Source organism: Zonotrichia albicollis, chromosome 25 (genome assembly GCF_047830755.1).
Source record: "Zonotrichia albicollis isolate bZonAlb1 chromosome 25, bZonAlb1.hap1, whole genome shotgun sequence".
NCBI lineage: Eukaryota > Metazoa > Chordata > Aves > Passeriformes > Passerellidae > Zonotrichia > Zonotrichia albicollis.
In genome coordinates, this window is record NC_133843.1 from 2,088,848 (window position 1) to 2,115,683 (window position 26,836).

The 26,836-nt window shown below is 43.2% G+C and overlaps 1 protein-coding gene across 3 annotated transcripts in view; it reads right to left on the reverse strand.

The window, feature by feature from the left end:
• The window catches only part of GNB1 (G protein subunit beta 1), a 44,059-nt gene extending 23,326 nt beyond the window's left edge, over positions 1-20,733 (reverse strand). For 2 of the 3 annotated variants that reach the window (XM_074558822.1, XM_074558823.1), the window contains exons 1-2: positions 20,408-20,732; positions 263-314 (exon numbers count right to left, since the gene is read on the reverse strand). The gene's annotated coding sequence lies outside the window, so the exon portion shown is untranslated. Of the gene's footprint in view, positions 1-262; positions 315-20,407 lie in introns of all 3 variants that reach the window. The other variant, XM_074558824.1, reaches the window with a different exon arrangement.
• Between the last annotated feature and the right edge of the window lie 6,103 nt (positions 20,734-26,836).

Genomic DNA, 26,836 nt, shown 5'->3' on the forward strand with positions numbered 1-26,836 from the left:
CACTGAGATGAAACAGTTTCAGCTGTGCTCTCCCTGTGCTCTGCCAGCTCCTCTCTGACACAGGCAGGCACTAACATCTATTATTTAGCAGCTTTCCTGGCCATCTGAAATCCTTCCTGTTGACACAACAATACACATGCTAAAGGAGAAAAAACTCACTTTAGGTTTGCATGCACGAACAGCCAAAAATCTGAATTAACTACTTTTTAAAAATAGGATTTTTCTCAGAGAGTAAGAAAAAAAATCTTTTTTCTCTACTTACATTTTCTCTCACTACAGTAGAAAGCCAACTTCTGCTGTCAAACATGTAAATTCTGGAAAAAAAAAAGACACCAAAACCACAATTAATGTAATCACCACAAAAGAGCACTGATTTCTCAATAAATCTAACAGAAATTAAACTATCAAAGTGCAGATATTTCTGGGAGCTGACTTGAGCAGCTGGCCTGGAAATGGGCACAGGTTTATTTACTGTAACACAACCAAAAGATGACTTTGTGTCAAGCAGCTCATTTTGACCTTCTTTTCCCATCAAACTCTTGCAATCCTGAATCATTTTCCTGCCCCAGCGAGAGAAGTCCGTGCTGTTGGAGAATTTAGGATTACAAGAAGATACAGTATCAGTCTCACAATTTTCACTGCTACAAAGTGTCCCCTCCCCAAATCACCATTTTCCACACACTGCAATTATTTCTGCTCATTCCTGCCCCTGAGCTCCATTTGCCTTGTAAGCACAGCTAAACATCATGATATCTATTTTATCAGAAGTTACATAAACCTCCTACTAATGAGCTCAGTGAGAGCACACCATTGTCTGCAATCACTGATGGTATCACAAAGTGCAGGAGAATTGACACATCCAGGAATTCTCACACTCTCACACTGCCCTGCTTTAACAAACTGCCTGTGCAGCAAGGGGAAATGCAACAAGTTTTGGAATTGTTTCTTCCCCAGGCAGCACAATGCAATATTTGAGCTCACCCCAAGATGTGAAACACTGACCAGCACTTCTCCATCCCAGCCCCTGGCTCTGGCTCTGCCACACACCCAGCCAGGGCTGGGGATGCCAGGGCACCCTCAGTGCCCAAAGCTGCTCCATCAGCACAGCTGAGATGGTTCTGGGCACAAAGCAACAAGGTACTGAAGGAAAATGACCTTAAATCAGAAAATCAGCCTAAAACCCCACACACTTCCACCTGAAATCTCACACAAAATGCACGTTTCTGATTTTACAGTTCAATGCTAGCTGGAGAATTTACAAACACTCCAGTGTCTGGTATGGAGGTTAAGCTACTTAGGATATGGATCATCCTCACCCAAGCTCATTTATAGATAAACATTTTAATGCTGTGATTATGAAACCATCCCAGAGTAAGCAGTTTTGTTTGTTACTGCCAGAATAACACACTTTGGGACATGAACAGTAACTCACACTCAGAGGCCAAACTCCACTCCCAGACACAAAACCATGACATGACCATTTTAAATTCTGAAAACGGAGCAACTCCTGTCAACTTCCAGAAGTCTTGACAGGAAAAAAAAAATTTGCCCTCACTACAGAGATAATGAAACCTAATGAAATTCTGAAAGAATTACCTGAAATGTAAACAAGTAAATTTATGCTGGTGCTCTAAGAGCACACAGAATACACAACAGCAAAGGGCAAAGCACACACACCATTACTGCCCTGTGCTGCACCCTCATTAATGCAGGACAGGTGCTGCAGATTTCAATTTGCCTTCTGCAAAAAAGAAACACAAAAACAAAATTTAAAAAGCCTGAAGGAAGAGGAAGGAAGCATAACAGCAAACTTTTCCCCAAAAGTTGAGTTCATTTTTCAAAGGGTTAAAGTTTCTGCTGGATTCTCGCAGAACGCAGTCCTGGCAACAGAGATATTTTCAATTCTACCTTAAAGATGGAGCTCATTTAAGGACAAAAGCAGACAAGCTACTCATGAAAAAAAAGATCTGCATTGCCACAAGGTTCCATTTTTAGCTAAAATGCAGCCTGGTAAAAGCACCATGGAAATGAGAGGGCAGTGCATGGCCTGCCCCGCAGCAGAGCCCTGGTGGGAGCTGCAGCTCCCTGGCACCAAACTGGGCTTTCACACACCACAGAACAGCAGGGCACTGCCAGCAGGGTCCATTGGTGTGAAACCATCACAGCAAAGCTGCTGCAGGAGAGGCAGCCCCACACAGGGCTGGTGCTCCAGTGTCCCCACACGGCCACAGCCTCCTGCTGCAAGGGAACCAGCACAGCCAGCTGGGCTGGAAACGAGGAAAGCAACTCCACAAGTCACAAACTTCTTCATTTCTGGGTAAAGCTTCCCTTATGGGCTGCTGCTAGCATAATACCCTTTTTTTTTCTTTACAGACACTGAAGGAGTCACCCTGAGCTGACAACTCAGCCTGAACTTTCAGAGAATTCTCAGAATCCCCAGGCTGGAAGAGACCTTAAAGATCATTGATCCAACCCAGCCCCAGCTCCTCAACTAAACCCTGGCACACAGGGATGGTGACTCCAGCACCTCCCTGCTTCCTGGGAGTTCCCTAAATTCTCCCAAATTCACAGAATTCCCCCAAATTCTCAGAATCCGCAGGTTGGGAGAGACCTTGAAAATCAGTGAGTCCAACTCAGCCCCAGCACCTCAACTCAGCCCTGGCACCCAGTGCCACATCCAGGGATGGTGACTCTACCACTTCCCCAGTTTCTGGGAATTCCCAAAATTCTCTCAAATTCACAGAATTCCCCCAAATTCTCAGAATCCCCAGGTTGGAAGAGACCTTAAAGACCATTGAGTCCAACCCAGCCTGAGCACCTCAACTCAGCCCTGGCCCCCAGTGCCACATCCAGGCTTTGTCACACACACCCAGGGATGGGGACTGCAGCACCTCCCTGGGCAGCCATTCCAGAACTTTATCCCCTTTCTGCAAAACCCTTTATCACCTTTCTGTGAAAAACTTCCCATATCCAACCTGCATTTCCCTTGCTGCAGCTCGAGGCTGTGCCCTCTGGTTCTGCCATTTCCTGGAGAAAGAGCCCAGCCCCAGCTGAGCACAGCACCTTTGGCAGGAATGATAAGATTGATAAGGTCACCCTAAGTCTCCTCTTCTCCAGATAAACACCCCCAGCTCCCTCAGTTGCTCTCACAGGGTTTGTGCTCCAAGCCCCTCACCAACACAGTTCATCTCAACTCCAGGTACAAGCCCACATAAGAAGATTTCTGCAGGAGACACCAACCTTTTTCATGAGGCTGGGGAAAGCAGGGAAGAAAATGAAGAAAAAGGACTTGGAAGAGTATGGAAAACATTTTGAAATGTTTTAACATCATAGGAAATGTGAATAACCCTCCAAAACGGAGCAACTTCCTAAGCACATTAAACACACTCACTGTACCCTTGCAGAGCCATAAACACATTTTTCTCTCGACCTATGGATTCAATGAGGGATTTAAACCCCAAATATTCTGGATGGAATCCCAACCTCCTCAAGGCTGCTTTCCACACACACTGACTCCATGCCAAAGCTGAACATCTCAACTGTGCAAAGGCATCCTTGTGTTTAAACCACACCAGCAGTTCATGCCCAGGGATGTGGGGCCAGGCATCAGAGAAGATCCTGAGGATGGGTTTGCCCAGGACCCCCAGAGCTGTCCCTGCTGCAGGCAGGAGGGAGATGTGCTCATGGGGGTGCAATCAGTGCATACACACAGCTTAACATGGATCTCAACCAACCCCAGAAAAACTGATTTTCATGACCATTACACCACGTGAATCTTAAAAATGTCCTGCAGGACACATCCTCCTGCAAGAGTGGCACACAGGGTTGTTTGAGTCAAAGCACTTAAACAAAAATAACTGTGCTGGAGGGGGAGAAAAAACCAAAAAAACCCTTTAAACTACCCAAAAACCAACCAGCAAACCTCAGTATCACTGCTAAGATACAATTTGGAGTGAAGCTGCTGTGCTGCTCTGCCCCCTGAGCCTGAGCCTCCTGCAAGAGTGGCACACAGGGTTGTTTGAGTCAAAGCACTTAAACCAAAATAACTGTGCTGGAGGGGAAGAAAAAACCAAAAAACCCTTAAAACTACCCAAAAACTAACTAGCAAACCTCAGTATCACTGTTAAGATCCAGCAGCAATTTGGAGTGAAGCTGCTGTGCTGCTCTGCCCCTGAGCCTGAGCCTCCTGCAAGAGTGGCACACAGGGTTGTTTGAGTCAAAGCACTTAAACATAACTGTGCTGGAGGGGAAGAAAAAACCAAAAAAAACCCTTTAAACTACCCAAAAACCAACTAGCAAACCTCAGTATCACTGCTAAGATACAGCAGCAATTTGGAGTGAAGCTGCTGTGCTGCTCTGCCCCCTGAACCTCCTGCAAGAGTGGCACACAGGGTTGTTTGAGTCAAAGCACTTAAACAAAAATAACTGTGCTGGAGGGGGAGAAAAAACCAAAAAACCCCTCAAACTACCCAAAAACAAACCAGCAAACCTCAGTATCACTGTTAAGATACAATTTGGAGTGAAGCTGCTGTGCTGCTCTGCCCCTGAGCCTGCAGGGGTGGCAGTTCCTCATTCAGAACTCGTGCCCAGGTACCCAGCACTGCAATGGATCACCCCTGAGGCAGAGATAATAAACAGGGAAACAGCCACTGCAAGCTGGTTTATTAAAATCATTCCTTACAGTCTGCATGGCTGATTGCTAGCACACAACAGCAGCCAGATGATGCACAAGGGATTATTACAGCACCTTGCCAAAGCACTGCCAGCATCCTGAAATTCCAATGTAATTAAGTCTCAAATTTCAACTTTCAAGATTGTGCTGGACACAAAAAACTCCCTAAAAATCCCATCTTCAGTTTAATGGCTAACTAAAACCATTAAGTGCTCCAGCAGACAGCTGGAAGCTCAAAGGATGTTTCAGGATCTGCATGTGCCCCTCCAAGAATTACTTAATTCCAGGTCAGGATTTCCTTGGGGAGTGCAGAGCTGGAGTCCAGAAATCCAAATATCTGCTGTCCCCTCCTCCAAGAGCAGCTTTGAAGTCCAACCTAAAGAAGTATAAATTAATAATTCCAAATTCCTAAATCTAAATACACTTATTTGAAGTCTCCTTTCTGGGAAGCATCTGCCACGTCTGTAATTTCCCAGCACACCAAATCTGAAAATCAAGCAGGACCTTCCTAGAACAGGTTTGCCAGAGAGCTCACCCTGCTAGGGACAACAGGAGATTGTACAACTCCTTGAAAACTTCCTGAAGCACTTGTGTGGTGCAAGGCCAGCACAGCTGAGTGTTTCTGTGGGAGGTTTGGCTGCTTCTGGTGCTGAAGAATTGCCAAGTTCCCAGCTGAAGCAGTTGCTGTGCTCAGTAGACATTTTTCCATATATATTAGTGGGAAGTACACACAAAACAAGCATCAGGTCCATCAGTTTAATGCTCATCTTGCAGCAGCCACGTTGGCTGGCTGGAGTGCTCACAAATTTCCATTTTCAATGGAGTGTGTGACTAAAATGAGAATTACACAAGTTAAAAATAGCTGCAACTCAACGAGCTGATTTCATCAGTGCCTCAGTGTTACCTACAGCTCCATGGGGAAGGACAGGTTGCATTTCTGGAGTCACTGTGCTGAGAGTTTCTGGGTTTTTGTGTGTTTTGTTTCAAGTAGAAGAACTCCAGAAATGTTTTCTTCCTGAAGAAACTTGTGCACTTTTCTACTCAACTTGATGGATCTAAGTTCACATTAGGAATAAAAATAAATTCTCCTTGTTGCACAGAGCACAGGAAAATTGTTGGTTAAAGAATAAAGGTGAGTTCTACAGTCCTGGCAAAGTTCTGGCCATGTTCCTTCACCTGTGACCTCACTGACACAAAGCAGCAGGAAAACCCAGGCAGAGCAGACTCCAAAGCACCAAAACTGCCCCAGTGAGGCACTGAGGCCATTCACATTCCAATCTGGCACTTCAGAATGCAAACCCCCACAAAAATAACAAAAAACCCAGAACAAACCAAATAATAACACAAAAACAACAAAAAAGCCAGAACAAACCCATCTACCATAAATAGCTACTGCTATTCAGAAAAAAAACCCCACAAAAACAAAAAAAAGAAATAAAAAATGAAAATTAACCTTTTAAACCTTGCAAACCCAAATTCAGCGAGGCACTTCCACATTCCAAGTCCCAGATTGCAAGCACTGTCTCAGAGGAACGGGGCATTTCTGTCTCCTCCAGAATATGAATAATTCACCATAAAATTCAACTTCAGTGCTCAAATCCCCCAATATGCCAGAGGTTGTTACCACCAGTAACACAACACAACACCTCCTGAAAGGCACCAAAATGCAAATCCTGCAGAATCCATCAGCTCTGCTTGCAAGGCTCCATTTTCCAAGGAGTCATCCCTCCCTCTGTTGAGTTGAAAATCAACTTTTTGGATAGTTTAGCCCTTTCCCAGAGCAGCAGCTCTGCCAAGCAGGCAACAATGAGGGCATGACCAGCTCTGGGGGCTCAGTGTCCCCTCCTGCATGGCAGCCACACACTCCCATTTCCTGCTGCTAATCCCATGACCTACATTTAAAAAAAGAATCATCCTGATGTCATATTTAAGCATAAAAAGCTGGACTCTAACAGGTCATTTCATTAATCCTTCCTAAATGCATCTGGAAGCCATGTGCATTATTAAAAAAAAAAAAATCATTTTAATATTCTAGGTATAGCAGAGAATTTCTGTAAAAAACTAAAAGAAATGATATTACAAGTTTAACAGAGGCCTAAAGGCAAATGCTTAAAATAGCAATTTTTAAAAAGAAGGGTCTTAAGAGATCTTTGAAGTAGTTCAGTAACATTAATAACTCTTGGGACTTTAGTGACCCAAGCCCAAACATTTCCTAACTACATCTTTTCTGTCTTCCTCTCAAAGAAATTCCCATTTAAGAGCATTTTTACACTTCCTGATAAGAAGCAGGCATGGAAAGTGAACTTATTTTAAGAACAAACATTACTGGTATTTAGTTTTCAACAAAGTTGTATTTATTAAATCATTATAAACCAATATTCTAGATTTTATTCCAATTTATCTCAATGCAGTTAGGCCTTCTGAAGAGCAACACATTTGCAGAAAACCTCAATTTTATCCAATTATTCAGTGATGTTTTTACTGTCTTCTTTCCTGAACTTACCATTTCAAAAGAATGTAAAAACCCCAAAACCAGAGTAAAAACTTAAAATCTGCTTAGGCATCCATTTCTGGCTACATTTATCAAAAAAAAGTCACTGAAAATTGTCACTTCCTGAAGTATCCCTTTATCCAAAGCCAATTCTGCTGTCACACACTCCCAGCCATCTCCCTTCAGACTGACAAACAAAACACATGCAGCTCTGAAGGAGAATAAATTACTATTAATTAACCTACAGAGAAATGACTAAGCATTTATTACTAGATGCTTCTATCTGCAGAGCCCCACAGTACCTGACCAGTTGTTTCTTCCTTCAGCTCTTTCATCAGGAACCTCCACTTTTTCCTGCTGCTTTCACTTCATTTGCAAAGGCCCCACAATCTGTGTTTACCTAAGCAGGGCAGAGCACATGCAGCACAGCAATATTGCAGTCCTGCTTCAATAATTCATAACCAAAGTCAGACTGCAATATTCCTGTGATGGTACCAAGCAATGCCATGGGATCAGGATATTTTCTTTTGATATAAAGGGTGATTTCTCATGTCTATCAGCTGGATCTGGAGGTTTGGGGTAGCTCACAATCCAGGCTACAGCAGAACATTTTCTGCCAGAAGCCAGAAATGGAAGCACACAGCTGGAGGAGGAGCTCAGTGTCCCAGGGTGACAGAATCATTACACAGCAAATGAAAACACCTTCCATGCCTAAATTCATCCAGTTGTTTCTTTTTAATGGAAGTCAGTGTTAAAACCATGTTTATTCAGGTATCAAACCAAGTTTTGAATCCACACTTTAAGAACATGCTTATAGTAAATTGCAATCCTATTAAGAAATGTAATTCTTGAGAATTCTCCTTAAGTATCCAAATATTGTCTTTTAAAAGTCACTGCTGGGTAAGCCAATTTTCAGGTAGCCTTCAGTTCATTTTGTGTGATTTAGAAATGCTCAGAAGCCCTCCCAAAGACTGATGGATCTCTCTGGCAGGATGATGTTCTGCTCAACTCTCCCCAAATATTCCCAAGAGGGGCTGAGGATCACAGGGCACTGAATGCCCAGGAAAATCCCAATAAATGCATGGGGGGATGCAAAACCTGGCAGAGGCACCTCCTGCTCCCAAAATGCTGAAGATTACAATGAAATCCATCAAGTGGATCAGCTGCCCTGGCAGGGATTAAAGTGTAAGGGAACAAGTGGGTTCCAAAAGCCTGGATGGGATTTCTCTCAGCTCTGCCTGCCAACACATCTGGCTTGGAATGATCTTCACCTTGCTAAAAATCATGGGCTGGTTCAGATATTGCCATCAGTGACATCAGCAGGTACACTGAGATCTTCACTACAATATTTATTACATTAGAGGAGGAAATGGGTTCTGTGATCACTTATTCACAACACCAAAAAAACCCAGAAACAAATCTTGAGGAATAGACATGAAAAATAGCAATACAAAAAATAAACCAGTAACACTCAGTGCCTGCATAAGCACAGGAAATCAGCAGAAATCCCCATTATTGTATTTGGTATTTCCATACATTTTAGCTCTGCTATTTTATCAACAGGAGCTGAATCATCCATTTTGTTCTGCATGTGCCAGCTAATAAAGAGTCAACTGAGTCAAGGGAGAATCAACTGCTTCCTGTCTACACCCTTTTAAAAACACAACCAACTTCCAGAAAGCCACACTCAGCCACCCTGCTTTTACATCCTTGCAAGTAAATCCATTTAAAAACAAGGATGCAGGGTGAACCACACTGCCATATCCCTACTCCTGATCTGAGGGAGACATTTCCAGATCCAGAGAGATCCTTCCTGGCCAGCTTTGCCTCTGAGCAGCTCCCAGGCTGCCAGGTCTCAGTGCACCAGGCCCTCAGACAATAATGAGCAGCACTAATGAGAAGCACATTGTGTTTCCAGGAGCAGCAAGGCAGCCCATGTTCTACCAAACCCCAATTGTGCTCCTCCAAACGGATCAAGAGCTGCACCCAAAATGCTTTTTTTTGCTGTCAGCATCAAATCCTGAGAGAGCACTTCAGGAACCAGGGATTCTTCCTCCTGCTCTGCCTGAGATGCACTCAGAGAAAGCCAGCAAGCTCTCACTGTATTAAGCTTTTATGAAGTAAAAATAATAAGGAGAAAAATGCAAGAGAAGCAACAAAAGTGAGCCCATCCTGGAGGCAGGCTGGACGTGAGTTGGTAACACCTCCTCACCACAGCTGCTGCCACATCTGCCCCAACAAAAATAGGGGAGTTCAGACTTTGGAACAAACCATCTGCTCCTTTGTGCCTCTGCTACACAGACTGCACAAAGCCTCAGAGATCAGCTAAAAGCAAAATATTCATTCTTTACAACCATGGAAAAGATCTTTATCCAAGCCCTAGCTAAAAACCAGAATACATTCAATTCACTGAAATAAGAATTGAGTGTTCAAACAGCACAGTGATCTTCAGTAAGAGATTAACAGAGCACTGTTAGAACAGTTTAGCTATACCATGAGAAACAGCTGCTTCCCAGCAGTCTGAAGAGAAGCAGCATTTCAGTGGACCTTAAAAATAAACAAAATATATTATATCCATATAGCAGATAAAAGATACTCAGCAGAGATTAAAAGATGGCATTTCTCCCATCTTTTCACCCAAAATAGACTGAGCAATACTTTGTTCTCCAGCCCCAAAATCAACATGCCCCACCTTTAATCAGTGTGCAAGCAGCTCTGTTAGTTTGGAGAGCAATGATTTATGCTCATTGATTTCTCCCAATTGCTGCATTTTGCTACGAACTGTTTGTACAAAATAAGGTACAGGAGAACAAGAAAAGCAAGGCTGAGCCTGAGAAGTGGAGTAACACAGGAGACCTTGAATGCATCAGACTGAGAAGTGCAGCTTGGGAACACACAAGGCAGCAATGCTGATAGGAGAGCACAGCCCAGGGCCAGGATCACAGCAGAAAGCACAAAGGTACAGCAGGAAATACTCAATTCACCCTTGGACACTCCTCTTCCCAAGGGATCTGCTTGAACTCCCTGAAAACTCCTGCTGGTAATCTTTAGGTATCAACTGCATTCCTGGAGATGGCATCTATCTTGTTAGGTGATCATGGCAATTAACTGAGAACAACAAAACTGAAAACATCAGAAGACAATCCCACCTATTTAATGGAAAAAAAATACCTGCAAAGTGGTGCCAAAGCAGCAGCCAGGTTGGGTGGGTGAGTCCTGGAGCTGCTCAGGTTCTTCCCTGACCCTGGAGGCTCAGCCCAGCCCCTCAGGACAAGCACTGGGTGCTCGTGTGGAGCTGCTCAGGTTCTGCTCTGACACTCAGCCCCCCTGGATGAGCACTGGGTGCTTTTCTGTTGCTGCTGAGATTCTGCTCTGATACTCAGCCCCCTGGATGAGCACTGGGTGCTTTTCTGTTGCTGCTCAGGTTCTGCTCTGGCATTCAACCCCCTGGATGAGCACTGGGTGCTTCTCTGGAGCTGCTGAGGTTCTGCTCTGACATTCAGCCCCTCTGGATGAGCACTGGGTGCTTCTCTGGAGCTGCTCAGGTTCTGCTCTGACACTCAGCCCCCCTGGATGAGCACTGGGTGTTTCTCTGGAACTGCTCAGGTTCTCCTGCCTCCCCTCTGGATGAGCACTGGGTGCTTTTCTGTTGCTGCTCAGGTTCTGTTCTGGCATTCAGCCCCTCTGGATGAGCACTGGGTGCTTTTCTGTTGCTGCTCAGGTTCTCCCTGCCTCTCTCCCCTCTGGATGAGCACTGGGTGCTTCTCTGGAGTTGCTCAGGTTCTGCTCTGACACTCAGCCCCTCTGGATGAGCACTGGGTGCTTTTCTGTTGCTGCTCAGGTTCTGCTCTGACATTCAGCCCTCTGGATGAGCACTGGGTGCTCATGTGGAGCTGCTCAGGTTCTGCTCTGACATTCAGCCCTCTGGATGAGCACTGGGTGCTCATGTGGAGCTGCTCAGGTTCTGCTCTGACATTCAGCCCCCCTGGATGAGCACTGGGTGTTTCTCTGGAGCTGCTGAGGTTCTCCTCCCTCCCCCCTGGATGAGCACTGGGTGCTTCTCTGGAGCTGCTCAAGTTCTGCTCTGACATTCAGCCCCCCGGACGAGCACTGGGTGTTTTTCTGTTGCTGCTCAGGTTCTGCTCTGACACTCAGCCCCTCTGGACAAGCACTGGGTGTTTCTCTGTTGCTGCTCAGGTTCTCCTCCCTCCCCTCTGGACGAGCACTGGCTGCCCCCACCCAGATGCTCTGTGTCTGAGCCAGCTCTGCTCAAGCTCCCCCAGCCCAGAGCAGCAGAGGCACTCAGGATAAACCACAGCACTTCCTGCAACGCTGAACTTCAGAACTTCCTGAAACTCATCTGCTGCCCATGGTTAGGAGAAGAAAGGAAGAACTGGAAGTCAAACCAACCAATTTGATTTCAGTGTCCAAGGTGTCCATGATATTTGAGTTTCCACATACAGAAACCACTTCCCCAGCACCTCAGGCACCTGCTGAAGACCCAACTAATAAATGGTTTCTGCTGAGTTTTGTTTGCTGTGAGTACCCCAGCATTCCCAGCCCAGTGAGGCTGCAGGCAGTGCAGATCAGCTGTGCCAGCTGCAGTGAAATGCAGCACAACTGCAGTGCCAGGAGCACCAGGAGCCTGCCCTGATCTTTGGCCAGGCACCACCTTTGTTACACACACACAGAGCTGCCAGGCAGGGAATGTGCCACAGGAATATCCAACATCTGCTCAACAAAAACAGCTCCTCAATCAGCACACATCAGCTGCTTTCAGCATTTCAGCACACTATCACATTCACTTTGTTTTTCTAGACAAACAGAAAAAATTACCACACCAACCTCCCAACATATTTGTGAAAAACAACAAAACCCCTCAGAGTTTTGGGAAGCAAAATGATGAAATGCAAGAGGACCATGGACAGATTTCCTCTCAGCATCATGAGGCAGTGCAGGCCTGCTCTGTTCAGCTCTGTTGTGTCACTACATTTTGTTTCCACTAAATAAGCTTGGTATTATGCCAATATTATATATTTATATTTTATTTATATTATATATATTTATATTATATATTTTTTTTAGATTTTAGATATTGAAACCTAACTTTACTTTTTTATTTTGAGATTCAAGCATTGCCACATACAACACATACCTTGAAGCACTTGGTGTTAACCAACATGTATCAGCTCCAAGGTAATTTAAATCAAGTTAAACACGACACAACTTCACACATATGACTAAACCAGACTTTCTGCACTGGCTTTCACCACCAAGATCTTACTAGAAAATATCAGTACTGCACATATTTCAAACTAAGAAGTTCAAGGACTTGTGATCAGTGCTGTTGACAGAGTGAACATTTCTGCCTGGCCTTACAAATTTTACTACTGAAGATAACCAAGCACTGACTTTTAAGATCTCAAAAAAAGGCAAATTTTTACCATCTTCTGCATGGTTTAACCTTGGAGCTTTGACCCACCTCCCACCCCTCATCTGTTTTGGTAAATCTCTCAAATACCTACAGAACCCCAAACAAAGTGGTTGGTGTGATGTAAGAGATTGAATTTCTCCAGCTCCCCACAGATTACAGAAGGGCAGCAGCACCCCAAGCTTGCACATCAGGACAGGACATGAGATCTCCAACATCTGTAAGCTCAACATCCTGCCCAGCCACCCTCAGGAAAAGAAATCTGGGAAAATATCCCATGTTAGCACAGATGTGCCAGTGAGAAAGCCCTTCCAGTAAAGAACAGCCCATGGGTATTTCTGTATCAATCCAAGTTAAACTCCAATTTTGATGCTCACAATTAAAGATTCTTCTGTCAGATCAGCGTTGGAAATTTTAACGTTTCACAAAAATACAACAAAACCCACTCAGCTTGTCAAATAATTCATGGTTGTGCAAGTAATTTTGGATAACCTCTATTTATTGACAGGTTTTAGTAAAGCCTGAAATGGCAGGATAAACACAGAGCACGTGTGCCTGAGAGCACTTTTAAGATGGTTCCCTACCCCTAAGCCAAGGCAGGAAAAAAGGCAGAAATGCAGTGAGAAATGGAGATGTACCAAGAACAGCTCACCTGGAACAGCTCAGCAGAAACTCTTTTTCTTTAAGAAAGAAAATAACAGAGCCTTCAGCTGCTGTACTGAAGGTTACTGTAACAAACACAAGGCATCCCCTCCTGTCACACAAAAGCCCTGAAATTCCTCCTTCATTCCCTCACCCCAAACCAGTTTGGTTTTCTGAGGATGAGCCAGATCAGCACTGATATCTGAACTGATAAAATATTCCCTAAACCTACTTTCACACACAGCATGGATGGAACTCTGAGTTTCCACAGAAGTATTTTGGTTTTACTTTTTTTTTTTTTTTTCCCTCTTTGCTGGGGGAAAAAAAAAAGAACAAGCTTAAAATAGTGACAAAAATCTATACATAGCTTTGAATATAGGACCACGTTACATAAAGCTACAAAAAATTATCTAATCTATCTAATTACAGATAATTAATATTTTCTTTTTTTGGGGAGTGCTGGCAGGCATTACTGCAGTTTTCAAGAAGACATCAAAAATATTCTCATCTGAAAAAAACATGATAAACATAACTGCCATGAAATTGTAGGCAAACCATCAGATCAAGGTAAGAACTCAGAAAAAATATTAAAGTGTACACAATTCAATGAATCTGTATAACATCTAGAATGTTATAGAGCAGAGGACTAAACAGACCTTTAGAAATTGCAGTGATTTGACAAGCTGATATTCTACCTCCTCCAATTAATAAACTTATTTTTAATGAAACAGTTTCAGGTAAACTACTTACAGAAATGAATTCCATTTCCCATTAAAATGGCAACTAGGTTTTTAATCAGCCTCTTTGCCTTCACTGCATTAAATGCTACTCATTTTTCCCTCATCAAGCTCTAAATGTGATCTGTGAAAAGAACTCTGAGATTGAGCCTCAATGGCAGAGCCACCTCACAGCTCCTTCCTCAGCCCTTCAGCCTCAGTTCCACTCATCCATTCTCAGGATCCCAAAACTGATCCAATTTTAACCCTTCAGTCCCATCAAATGCAGAAATAACTGCAGGTCTTCCCTTCATGACAAAAACACATTGTTTTCAATCATTTTTAATTACCACAGAGTATCTGATAAAGGGAACATATTCATAAATCCAAAATTGATGACTGTGTTCCCTTTATGAATATGTTTCCCAGGTCTTCAAAATGTCTGCAACACCTTCCAAAGGATTCCAATTTTAAACCTGCTGGAGTTACTTTATTGGATTTTAACAAGATTTAAATCCAGCAATATCTCAACATTTACTTTTTAACTGCTTTCTCAAGCCCTCACTGCCCAAACACCAATAACCAGGTCAACGTGCAACACCTAGATATATCTCTATTTTCTTCCACTTTCAGCCAGCACTAAAAATCCTGCAGAGAATTTACAAGTTATTATTTCCATGGCTCCTTACAAATTACACTTCCATAACGTCCCCCAAAAAAAAGTTATTTTTTTGGCTAACACATAAAAAAAAAATAAAAATTTCCCATGTAGGCATGTAATTGCAGCACCCCCAGTAAAAGTGAGAGTAAGATATTCATAGCAGGAGACAGCACAGCTTCCAGATGGCACCAGAATATTGTCAGTACTCCCTGGCTGGGTTCAAGACAGAAAATTCCTGCATTTCTAAGAATATACTGGGCATGGGAAACATCACCCCCTGAAAGCAGCACACCCCAACCCTCCAGCCAGCCAGAAATATTCCATTGTATTGCAGGAGATTAACGAATCTTATTCTGCATCACTCCAATAAATACAGTATCAATACATTAATTCATTTGTAGTTATACAAATGAATACTCTTACAAGATATTAACTCATTTTAGAAGGTCAGCTGTTAAAAAAAAAGAGGCCAAGAAGATCTGATTTTTATCTTCACAAAATTATTTTTAAGTGTGTATTTCTAACCATCTCCTTTCTCTCTACTCAGAAATCCTCTACTATTTTAATAAAAATGCAATATTCTGCCTAAAAACCCATCTTGGAGTGCCCATATTTGGTACCAGGAAGCTTTGCACTGTAATTTACATTGATTATTTTGGCATCTCAAGTAAAGGTTCTGCTCATAGCCAGCTCCAGGCTTTTAAAAACCTCTCAATGTTCTGCTCAACTACCAGTTGGCTCAAGGATCTATGGATTCTGCATCTATTTCTGTTTGGTGGAAAACAAATCCACACTCACAGAACCCCCAGCACGCTGGACACCCTGGGAAGAAACAATAAATGGAGACACTATGTTAAATAGAAACATGGGGGCTTGGGGGTATTTTTGTTTTTTATCATGACCTTGGCTAATGCTACTTCCAACTTTATCAGTGGGGAGAAAAAAAAACATTTTGAATGGAATATGTATTCTTTTCATTTTCAGTCTGCACATGAGGCAACCAAGAGACTCCCTTCAAAAAATGTCCATTTTATCTTCAGTCACATGCTAAGAAACATTTCATTAATGCAAGCAAGCTGCTTTCAAGGTTATATTTTTTTTTTGGCCACATAACCAGTAAAATTCTGTATTTAAAAGACCCCATTTAAAATTCTGTACAAAAAAAGACACCATCTAAAATTCTGTATAAAAAAAGACCCCATTCAAAATTCTGCATAAAAAAAGACCCCACCTAAAATTTTGTATAAAAGAAGACCCCACCTAAAATTCTGTATGAAAGAAGACCCCATCTAAAATTCTGCATAAAACAAAGATCCCATCTAAAATTCTGCATAAAAGACCCCATCTAAAATTCTGTACAAAAAAAGACCCTGTTTAAAAGTCTGTATAAAAAAGACCCCACCTAAAATTCTGTATAAAACAAAGATCCCATCTAAAATTCTGTATAAAAAAGGACCCCATCTGAAATTCTGTATAAAAGAAAACCCCACCTAAAATTCTGTATAAAACAAAGATCCCATCTAAAATTCTGTACAAAAAAAAAGACCCCATCTAAAATCCTGCATAAAAGAAGACCCCATTTAAACTCTGTATTAAAAAAGACCCCATTTAAAATTCTGTATAAAAGAAGACCCCATTTAAAATTCTGTATAAAAGAAGAGCCCATCTAAAATTCTGTATAAAACAAAGATCCCATCTAAAATTCTGTATAAAAGAAGAGCCCATCTAAAATTCTGTACAAAAAAAAAAAGACCCCGTTTAAAATTCTGTATAAAGAAGACCCCATCTAAAATTCTGCCATGACCACAGGCATTAGAGGCTCCAAGGCCAACTCACCTCAGGGTAATTGAACACCTGGAATGGCAATTCCCCATTTCCATTCCCCATTTCACCCTGCTCGTACCGAAGCGGCGCTAAATGCAATTGCTGAGACAATACGGTGTGCCATATGGCCAAAAGTGGATATTAAAATTGAGAATATCAATTACCAATCCACTAATGCTGAGAGCCAAAATCCATGGACAGTAAGAATTTAATCCAATTCAGTGCCTAGAACACGAGCTGAGCCCAGAGAGGAGGAGACAAATCTACTGCTGCTCTCACAGAGAGCCAACAACTCCCATTTTTTATTGCAGGAACTACAAAACCAGCTGAACATCCCCAACCACAGCTCCAGGCCTGGTAGGAATCTACAAAAACAACAAAAGGTTCAGATGAATTGGCATCTGGTTGCACAGGGATTGAGAAATCTTAACTCAGTTACTATTTAAGAAGCAGCAGTTTGGTTGTTTTCCACATGAGCAAATGGAAGGCTCCAAAGCACCAGGAAGTTACACAGGGCAGCCAACATCTTGCTTCATTCCAGGAAAAGGCATCCTACAAACACAATATCTATTTCCACTATAATTAAAGGGCCTTGGAATTGCATAAATTGAAGGGTTTTCTTATTCTAAGTAAATTAATGGTTCAAGTTTTAAAATTTTTAATAGCTGTGGAAGGTTTCTTCTGGGATGATATTAAGAATAATGTTACACAAAATTCTATCCACTCCCTGATTGTACAGAACTTCATTGATTACTTACACAAGAATTCCCATTAAGTCCAAATCCAGCATCTCCACGTTTCCATGAGGGACAGAGGTGATTTAAGAAACTGTTCTGCTAAGATTTCCTGTGGAATTTTAATTTACCATGTTGTCAAAGATTTCATGCTAGGATGCCTGCTACGTACTGACTGAGCAGCTGCAAGGACTCAACAAGGATAAATGTAATTTATCTTACCCAAAACAGAATCTCACTTCACTCTGCTCTTTCTGATCCTGTACTAAAGGGCTAAAGTAATAGTAACAAAGAAATTTTAGTAATTTAAGGTTTAACAGGACATTAACTTCAATGGAACTAACAGTTTATTAGACAGTATTCTTAATTTTAAAAGAATGTTCATGAAACACCACAGAATAAAATGCACTCAGCTAATTTCAGCTTTTTTTTTTAATTAAGAAAAAGACCAGCCCTGCAAACCTCAAGTGAAAATCTGCTCTGCTGTTCCCTGCTTCCTTCTGCATGAGCTACAGCTGGGTTACTCCAATAAACTAACAAACAACTGATTATACATTAAGTAATAGATAAACAGTAGTAAAATGTTTGACAATATCAAAGGTTTGGAGGTCACTTGAATACAGGAGACATAACAAGCATTTCTTATTTTTCTTGCTGGGAAGTGTATTGTTTTAAGCCTGACTCCAGTATATCAAATATTAACCAAGCTATTTTATTTAGGCTACCAAAGTTAAGGTGTTTGGCACTGAAATATCACAGGAGCTACAAATCAAAAGTCCATTTTTCTCAAAAAATACTAAAAAATAACGCAAAAGGCTTTAGAAATTTGCAGTGTTATTTTGAAACAGAGTACCCAGAGCTGTTTTAACACCCCCCAGCCTTTCTCACTCGTGCCCATTACAAGAACAGTTATCCAGAGGATGGCAGGAATTTTGGGGCAGCCTGAAACCCTCCCCAAATCGGGAGGTTCTGAGGAGGCAGGAGCCTCCTGTGGCACAGAAAGCCACCTGTGTGCACAGCCCTGATCCGAGATCACCTGGCAGCACAGACCCACGGCCCAGCAGCCTTTCTGTACCTGGGCTCTGCCTTCAAAAACTGCTTTTTAGCAACAGGCTTCATAAAAGCCAGGGACGTTTTGGTGGCGTTAAGCAGGCACTGCAAGGTAAAAACGAAAATTGTGTCACCCCTTTATTCAGTTAACAGCCTATGTGAACATTTCAATAAAACTATTTACTCCTCCCACCTAGTTCCTATCTGGAGGAGCTAACGAAAATTAAGAAAAAAAAAAAAAAAACAAAAAACCACAGATTTCTCACAGCAAATCTTCCAAACGCTCCTCCTACCCCCACCCCAGAAGAGAAGAAAGCAAAGAGAATGAGAAAGTAAATCTAAAACACAATTACGAAATAAGATCTAGTTTGGCAAAGCTGGGCTGAGGAGGAGTTGAAAAATGAGAGCTGCCTTGCTGCAAACGCCATCTTGTTGCAGCTACTGGGCCCAGGCACAGAGAGATCCATTCATTCACAGCAAAAAGAAAATCAAACAGACACCCTGGCTAATCTGCAGCCACCAAAACAACTACACTATTATCACCCCTTCTCCTTGTCCCCTCCTCGAGCACCAGGAACAGAAATAAACTCTGATCTATCGCATTCAGGGACGGATTTAGGTATTCACATATTATCTTCATTTCCTCACACGTATTTCACATACACATCGACAGCATTTTGTCTTGATTCACATCCTCGTGTCCAGATCAGCTTAAAATATGGGATAAATGTCTCACGATTAGGTGCAGATACCCTACAGCAGCAAAACGTTTAATTTTTCAGTCTTAAATCGCCTCCCCAAGTTGAGCCAACTATTCTCAAAAGCTGTTTCAATAATCACTTAAGCCTTACATTTACAGTGCTTTCCTCCTATTTCCTCCTGTGCAGACAATACATAATAACGTGGCAGTCGGCACATCCTAGAAAGGATGCCTGCTTTAAAACGAGTCCCAGCCATGACTTTGTTAGGGAATAATGAAATATCACTTTCGTTAAAATTTCAGTTCATCCTCAGGAATGATAAATTGACATCTTACAACAACCTCTACATCATTCTGATTTTCTTCTGGACAAGATTTTTTGGTTAATAAAACGCTTTATCTCTTTCATATTTACATGCAAGGCTTTACACATCCTCGTTCCCTACAAAGCTGTAGGATTAAAAACCCTACACGTTCAATATCCCTCGGATGGATCAAAAAAAATAACGCTGAAATCCTTCCGATAAAAAGCTCGGAATTGAAACAATATTTTAAACAACATTTCCAAGGAGAAAACTCCATCTTCCTATTGTAGCAAACACCCTCCATGATCTTCGTTATCGCTGCTACGGGCACACAAAAATATGCAGCACCGTAATACATGGGGGAACAAATATAACAAATATGCGGTTTGAATCCATGCTCGGTTCCGGTTCTAACGAGAACAAAACCTTCCCTACCCCTCCCTCGCCCAGCACACCCAGCATGAGCCCCATCTGCGAGCCCTCGGCTGCCCGGGGGTGCTGCAAGCAGCCTTACCCTGTTTGTCTCACCCCCGGCTCCTCTTAATCAGTTTTCCACCATTACAGCAGCCACACCATTGCTTTTTTTTTTTTTTTTTTTTTTTTTCCTCCTTCCCCTTGAATTTCTCTCCAGATATTCCCTCTGCCGGCTGGATCGCTCTGGAACTCGCCTTTTGTGGCTTAAGACAAGACCCCCAAACCGTCTAGCAGGGACCACTACAGCGTAATTACAATTAAAAATGGAACCCCGCAAGATCCGAGGTCTCCTCCCTTTTCGCCTGGAAGCCTTCGAGAGGGAATCAGTCCCACCCCCACCTTTTTCCCCTCCTCCTCCAGCTACAAACACACTTCTTTTTTAGGGGAAGCTGGAGCCCCGAGGAGGTGGGAAGCGCGGGGGAGGGGGGCTATTTCCAACCCCGCCATACCGGGGGTCGCCGAGAACGGGGGCGATGAGGAGGAGGCGGCCCGGGGGGCCCCTGTGCGGCGGCGGAAGGGGAGGACAAGGGAGGAAAGGAGAGGGAAAGGAGAAGTGCGGCAGGAGGAGGAAGCGCGGGGGAGGGGAAGGAGCGGGGCTGAGGGGGAGCCGAGGGAAGATGGCCCCGGGGTGGGGCCGGCCGGGGCTCGGCGGGCGGGAAACGCGTTCTGAGGGACCCCCGCCCTCCCCGCACCCCTCACACGGTTACCTGCCCTCCCGGCCGCTGCTCATGAACCGGGCCGGTCCGTCCGCCGCCCGCGGTCCTGCCCGCGTCCCGCCGGCCTGGGGAGGGAAGGGGGGCGGAGGAGGAGGAGGAGGCGGCGGAGGAGGAGCGGGGGAGCCGCCCGCGATGCGCCCGGCGGGTCCCGGGGAAGGCGGCAGAGCCGAGCGGGAAGGAGGGATCCGCGGGGGAGGGGGTGTCGCTGGGTCTCGACTCCTCCTCAGCCCGCTCAGCTCCCCGCAGCCATCGGGCAGCGGCAGCCTGGGCGCGGCGAACCTCCCTCCTTCCCCTCCTCCCTCCGCCCCGCCCGTGCTGCCCGCCCGGGAAACCCCGGCTCGGCTCCCACCCCGCCCCGGCCCGCCGCCCCGCGCGGCCCCGCCGCTCCCCGCCGCCCCTCACCGGAGGCTCCGCCGCCCCGGCCGCCGCGAGCCTCACCGGAGGCTCCGCCGCCTCCACCGGGCACCCGCCCAGCGCGGCCGGGAGGGAGGGCGGGCGGTGCGCGCGGCCGGGAGCCTCGCGGTGCGCGCTCCCGCGCGGGCAACGCCCTTCGGCCCCTTACGCTGGCGGCGGCCGCGCGCTTCCCGCCTCCCGCCCGCGCGCTCCCTCCCCTCAGCGAACAAAGGGCGAGGGCGGGCGGCGGGCGGGGGGATCGCGGCCGCCCCGCCGGCCCTGCAGGCCGAAAACAAGTCAGAAAGAGCCGCATGGGAACAAAAAGAGACGGAACTGAAGCCACAAATGGTGTTTAAGCTCAGGGCTGGGAGAGCCAGAGCCTGCACACCGCGTTAAATGGGAGTGCTCCTGGCTGCCGAGCGGGAAAGGGCGGGAGAGGCCACAGGCCTTAAAATGCTGCTCACAAGAGGCTGGCAGGCGATAAATATCTAAATATAATCGTGTGAGGAGAGACTGCGGGAGCTGGGCCTGGTTAGTCTGGGAAGACTGAGGAGGGATCTCATTAATGAATAAAAATGTCTCTGAGGGGTGTCGGGATGGTGCCAGGCTCCTCAGCGGTGCCGGCCACAGGACGGGGAGCAATGGCTGTGAACTAAACCAGAAGTTCCTCCTCGGCATGAGGAAGAGTTTCTTTCCATGAGGGTGGCAGCGAGCAGCTGTGTGTGGAGTGTCCCTTTCTGGAGCCATCCCAAACATATTTTGACACTATTCCTATTTCATCTGCTCTAGGTGCACCCTGCCTTGGCCAGGGTGATCTCCAGAGAGCCCCTCCAACCCTCACAAATCTGTGATCTTTCCCTCAGAAACTTGACAAACAGCAATCCTGTAGCTTAGAACTTCTTTTTTCCAGCTTTGTTTATAAAGGTACTCACACAGCCAAAGTTTCCAGAGCATTCTTTTCATGTTCTCCTCGCAGCATCCATCACTGCTCTGGAAGGGTTTGCATGAAAGAGAGAGTAGGAAAAAATAGTAAGGAAGCATAAAATTTGCAATTTCTGTCTTGCAGATGGGACCTCACATAAACCAGGCAGGAGACATGTCACCAAAATGGAATAATTTCCCACCAGAACTCATACTGAAACCCTAATTAATATTGAGAAATAAGTAGAGATACACTATTGTGTCACTTTTCCTCTTATCACAGCTCTAAATCTGAGGTTTTTCCCAAATATTTGTTTATGCCTTGCTAAAAGGTGAGGTTACTTGGCAACCAAAATAGGTTTATAGTAAAAGTAAAACAACCCACAGCATTATAGCCAATTTTCAATTAAAACCTATCCAGCATGAATACACTGTAATAAAATAAACAAAAGACCCCACAACACACAAAAAGCCCACAAACACAACAAAAAACAACCAAAAAAAGGTTCATGAGGCCAATATTTCTTCTGCAAACTCTTCCCCCAGTAGATTCTTGCTTGCCCAGAATTTAAAGCAGTGTTCCTCCTGTCATGCCTTCTGCAGGGAGGTGTGGGTACCTTTAATTAGTCAAAGAAAGAGCAGCTTTGCCATTTAAATGTAGGAAAGTGGATTGGCTATTATTCAGTTTGTCTGTGATGAAAAACTATTAGATCCTGCTGTGGTTAAGCCTTTGATTTATAATGATCAAATGTTTGTTTTTAAATAACTTCTGTGATACACTAAAGCTTTAATTCGTCACCTTGTGATTTACAAATAATAAAATAAGAAATTTACTGAAATTAAAATAAATTATTCTTGAATTACTGTCCCAAATTACTAATATTCTTTCCAGTAACCGTGGGGAAATTTCTGTTCCACCCCTGAAATGTGGACAGGAATGTTAAAATCTATGGAACCACATGGATGCAGATGGGGATGTCAATGTGTTTGAGGCCAGCATCCCCATCTGGAAAATACTGATTATTTTTTAATTATTACTGATTATTATTACTAAGTGCTTAAGGAACACCACAAGTTTCTTAGATACTTGCAAAGTTGCCTACAGATTTCAAAAGCAGTTAAACACAATATTTTAGTCATTAAATCTAAGTGAAATTTCTAGTAGGCAAGTTGCATGGTTATTTTTTTTTAATTATTTTAGTTAGAGATTGCTTTTAGGCTTAGCAGAGATTAAAATATCTATTTATGTGAAAAACAATGACCACTTAATACATTAAGCAAAAAAAGGTACCAAACATAAAAGGTTAAAAAAAAGTAGTCCTTGTTTTACAAAGGAAAAATCCTCAATCTTGGGAGATTTTGTGGAAAATTTTCAGCTAGCACTGGATGATACAGAGAAAAATCTGTGTAATGAACAAAAATAACATTCTGAGATTGATAGCAAATAGTAAATCACATTTTGCTTCTTTGAGCAAATAGCTGCATTGAGATTTTGTTATTGGACTAGAACAGTTGCAGTGTGAATTAATTATATCATAAATTACATAATTATAACTGATACCATTTTAAACTAATGCATGCTTTATTCCCATTGCACATTCTTATCACACAGATCCTGCTTTTCCTCCTTCGATTTATCTTACATGATTTTACCAGTGGTGCAATTCTAATAACTAAACATGGTTTGGGTTTTTTAAAATAAAATACACATTCAGATCTTCTAAGAATCTCTGGGGTTTTTTTTTTCCAGCGTTCTAATTTTTATGCATTCTAATTTTTAAAACCTGGAGGTTTTAAAATCTGAGGAATCCCACATTGCTGTGTACAGGGTGGTTTATTCTGCTGTCCTCGTGTGATCCTGTGCTGGAAGCTGCTGCACAGGCATTATCTTTATTTTCTAAATTTATTTCTCATTTTTAATCCTAATTTTTCACACAGATCCATGAACTGCCATGGTTTGCACTGTTCAGGGGATGAATGTGCAAATCACCAGAATTAAGTGGACTTACCAGATATAAGTTTATCTCTTCCTATACACTGCAAAAATATTGTTTAAAACTTTCACTGAAAACATCTATGAATACTTGAAGATCTGGTATGGATAATTAACAAAACAAATTTTAATGTTTTTTGATTAGTCCACTTTGAAGTTACAGTTCTGCTCCTGGGTTAGAGGACAGAAAACCTCTCTGTAGAGGGGTTGCTCCACAGTTCTCCATTGCAAAATTTCTTGCACCTTTTTCTCAATCAGCTGACATTAACCCCTTTGTAGGGAGCATCCCGAGTTGGGTGAAGCTTTGGGCAGTTCCACTTCTTAAAGTAATTAATTTTTGCACACAAATACTATTGTTATAATCAAAATGTATGTGTTGTTATTGTATGATTGTTATCGTCAATCAGGATGTCCCTGGGCTCTGACAGAATAACTGTCACCAAATAGTGGAAAGGTATAAATTTTGCTTTCTATAAAAGGGTGAAAAATCAACACTTACAAAACTGCAAAGCCCCTCAGATGGTATAAGGATACGGCTGAAGTTATAAATAATTGTGTTTTGCCTCCTTTCTCTGTTCCCTCAGGTAAGTGTTTTTAATGGACTGGCTCACAACCCCCCCTCATGTTCCAGAACCTTCCCATTCCCTTTCCATGACCCTTTGTGTGCCTTTGTGTCCTGGGCTGGCTGAGAGCGTTCTGGGAGCCCTGGGCAGAGCCAAGGACACACTCACGTGATTGACAATTGGTTTGAAGTTCTCCATTTGCTCCCTAAAGAAAAGCAGAACTCTCATTTCTCCTGACATTGCACCGAAATTAAAGGAAGCTTATACAATGTCTAAACTTCAGCTGTGCTTCTGTCCTGAGTATTCAGAACTCCTTTTTTTATAACTATTGTTTTATTTTTTAAAACCTAATTCAGAGCAGTTCCAACCTGCTGTTATTTGCCACTTCTTTAACAATTGGATGACAATCATCACTGCTACCTTCTGAGGAAGGACCCAGGTAGCAGAATATCAAGATCATTCATTAGAGAAAATAAATAAGTAAAAGCAAACTGAATAGAAATCCTCAGTGGGGCCAGGCAGAGCAAAAAGTAGGAGTAGCTCAGTCTCCTTAGTTACATTCTGCATTCTCACAGTTTCTTTCAGTTTCCCTATTATTATGGAACAAAAGAGTTATTTTAAACACTTCTGAGAACATGGCATAAAATTAGCAGAACTGTGTTAGTCTGCAGAGAATATAATTGACAAGGTTTTAAGGTAAGGAGAGCTGGTTTGGGAGTCTGTGTCAAACAGCAAAGTCCATGCTCTGAGTTTATAACTGAGCCAGCCATGGGATTCCTGAATGCCAGTCCTGGGGAGGGTTATGTGTGGGATGGGTCAAGGACAGTTCATTCAGAATTGTGAGAGACTTTGGAAATCACTTCAGAACCCTCTGGAAAAATCCATTGCTGTGCAAGGCAAGGAGCAGGGTGTGAAGGGCCAGAGCTGTCCTGGGTGTGTTCCTGGGGTGTTACAGTGTTATAATCTTGTCTCTTATATGATTGTCTGGGAATATTTTGTCCTCAACAGAGGCAGAATTGGAGCAGGACACGCTGGGCTCCATGTCCTTAAAAAGGCATTATCTCTAGTCCTGTTTTCTTACAAATTCTAATCTGGTTTTCTCACAAATTGTGGCTGGAGGTGCTTTCATTTCCAGGGAAAAACCTTGCTCCTATTCCTTTGTGACCCATTTAAAAAGCATCAGTGCCACAGGTACCTGTCACTTAACAATAATACAAATTTATTCCTGGTTCCTATGCGTGGCAGAACTTGTAGCATTTTCCAAAGCCAAGAAATACAAATACTGTTCTTCGACACAGGAAGCTGATGCAGAGGGATGTGAAATTCTTTACCACCAACACCCAGCACTTTGTGGAAAGAAGGGAGATGAAATGTTGGGGTTGCTTGAACCTGGATCTGCTGTTCCTCACAGTCAGCACCTGGTTTATACTGTGATACAATCCTACAGTGACACAAATACAGAATTTTGTAATCTCTGTGGATACTTGTTCAACAAAACACAAAACTTCTCTGCTGGGACTGCTCTGTTCTGAACTTTTTTTTCATATTCCAACTAAGATGCATGAACAGGTGTCTCAAGGTTGGTCTGAGCATGTTTATGCACTTAGCAAACACCAATTCTCCTTTTTTTCATTCTATTTAAACAAATCCATCTTGAGAGAGCCAAAAGAATAGCTTTGAGTGGTTTTATTCTAGAATCAGAAATGTATCAGAGCTCTTTTCCATGTGCTGGGGATTATTCTGGTTTTCCTTTGTACTCAGGTATTTATTATGAGTTTGCATTTTTGCTGTACCTTTAAACTTGCAAGCTGTAGCTCGGCTTTTTAAAGTCCTTTGTTGCTCTTAGAAAATAATCTAATAGCAACAAAAGGAATTGTAATAATCATCTAGAAATCAGATTCTGCATTTATGTATAAATTTTAGTTTTGCTGATTTGAAACGTGAATTTTATAAGCATGTTCTCTGTAACAGGTCCTCCCAAGGAAGGGTTTCACAGAATTGCTGTGAAATATAGAATCTATAAACACACCCAACTAATTGCACACATGCAGGTCTTCCTTTGGGTAGGTAACACTTGGGTTGTGTGAGGGCTGGTCAGGCAGTTTGAGTAAAAACTTAAAGCCTCATATTTCCCCATTTAAATCCTCATATTTCCCCATTTAAATCCTCATATTTCCCCATTTAAATCCTCATATTTCCCCATTTAAAGGGGCTTTCCTCAAGGGGTTCATTGAGCAGCAAACAGAAAAACAACTGGGACCCAGGAGCTGCTGAGAGTTCAGAATGCACATTGAGAATTCAGCCTGGCTACTGAGCTTTCCGTGGTGTCAGACACAGCAGGTTTGTGGTGAAGGTTGAAATGCCTTCAAAGACAAGAAGGAATTTGCTCACCTTGCTGTGTTTCAGACTCCCATGAGCTTCCATGCCATCCTTCCTTCCCTAGGGGAGCAGAGTGGGAAGGGGCAGAGCTGTGTGTCCTGAGGAAGCTGCTCCCAACCATTCCTGCAAGATTCCACAATGCAGAAAACAAAAAATGCAGCTGTAAAACAA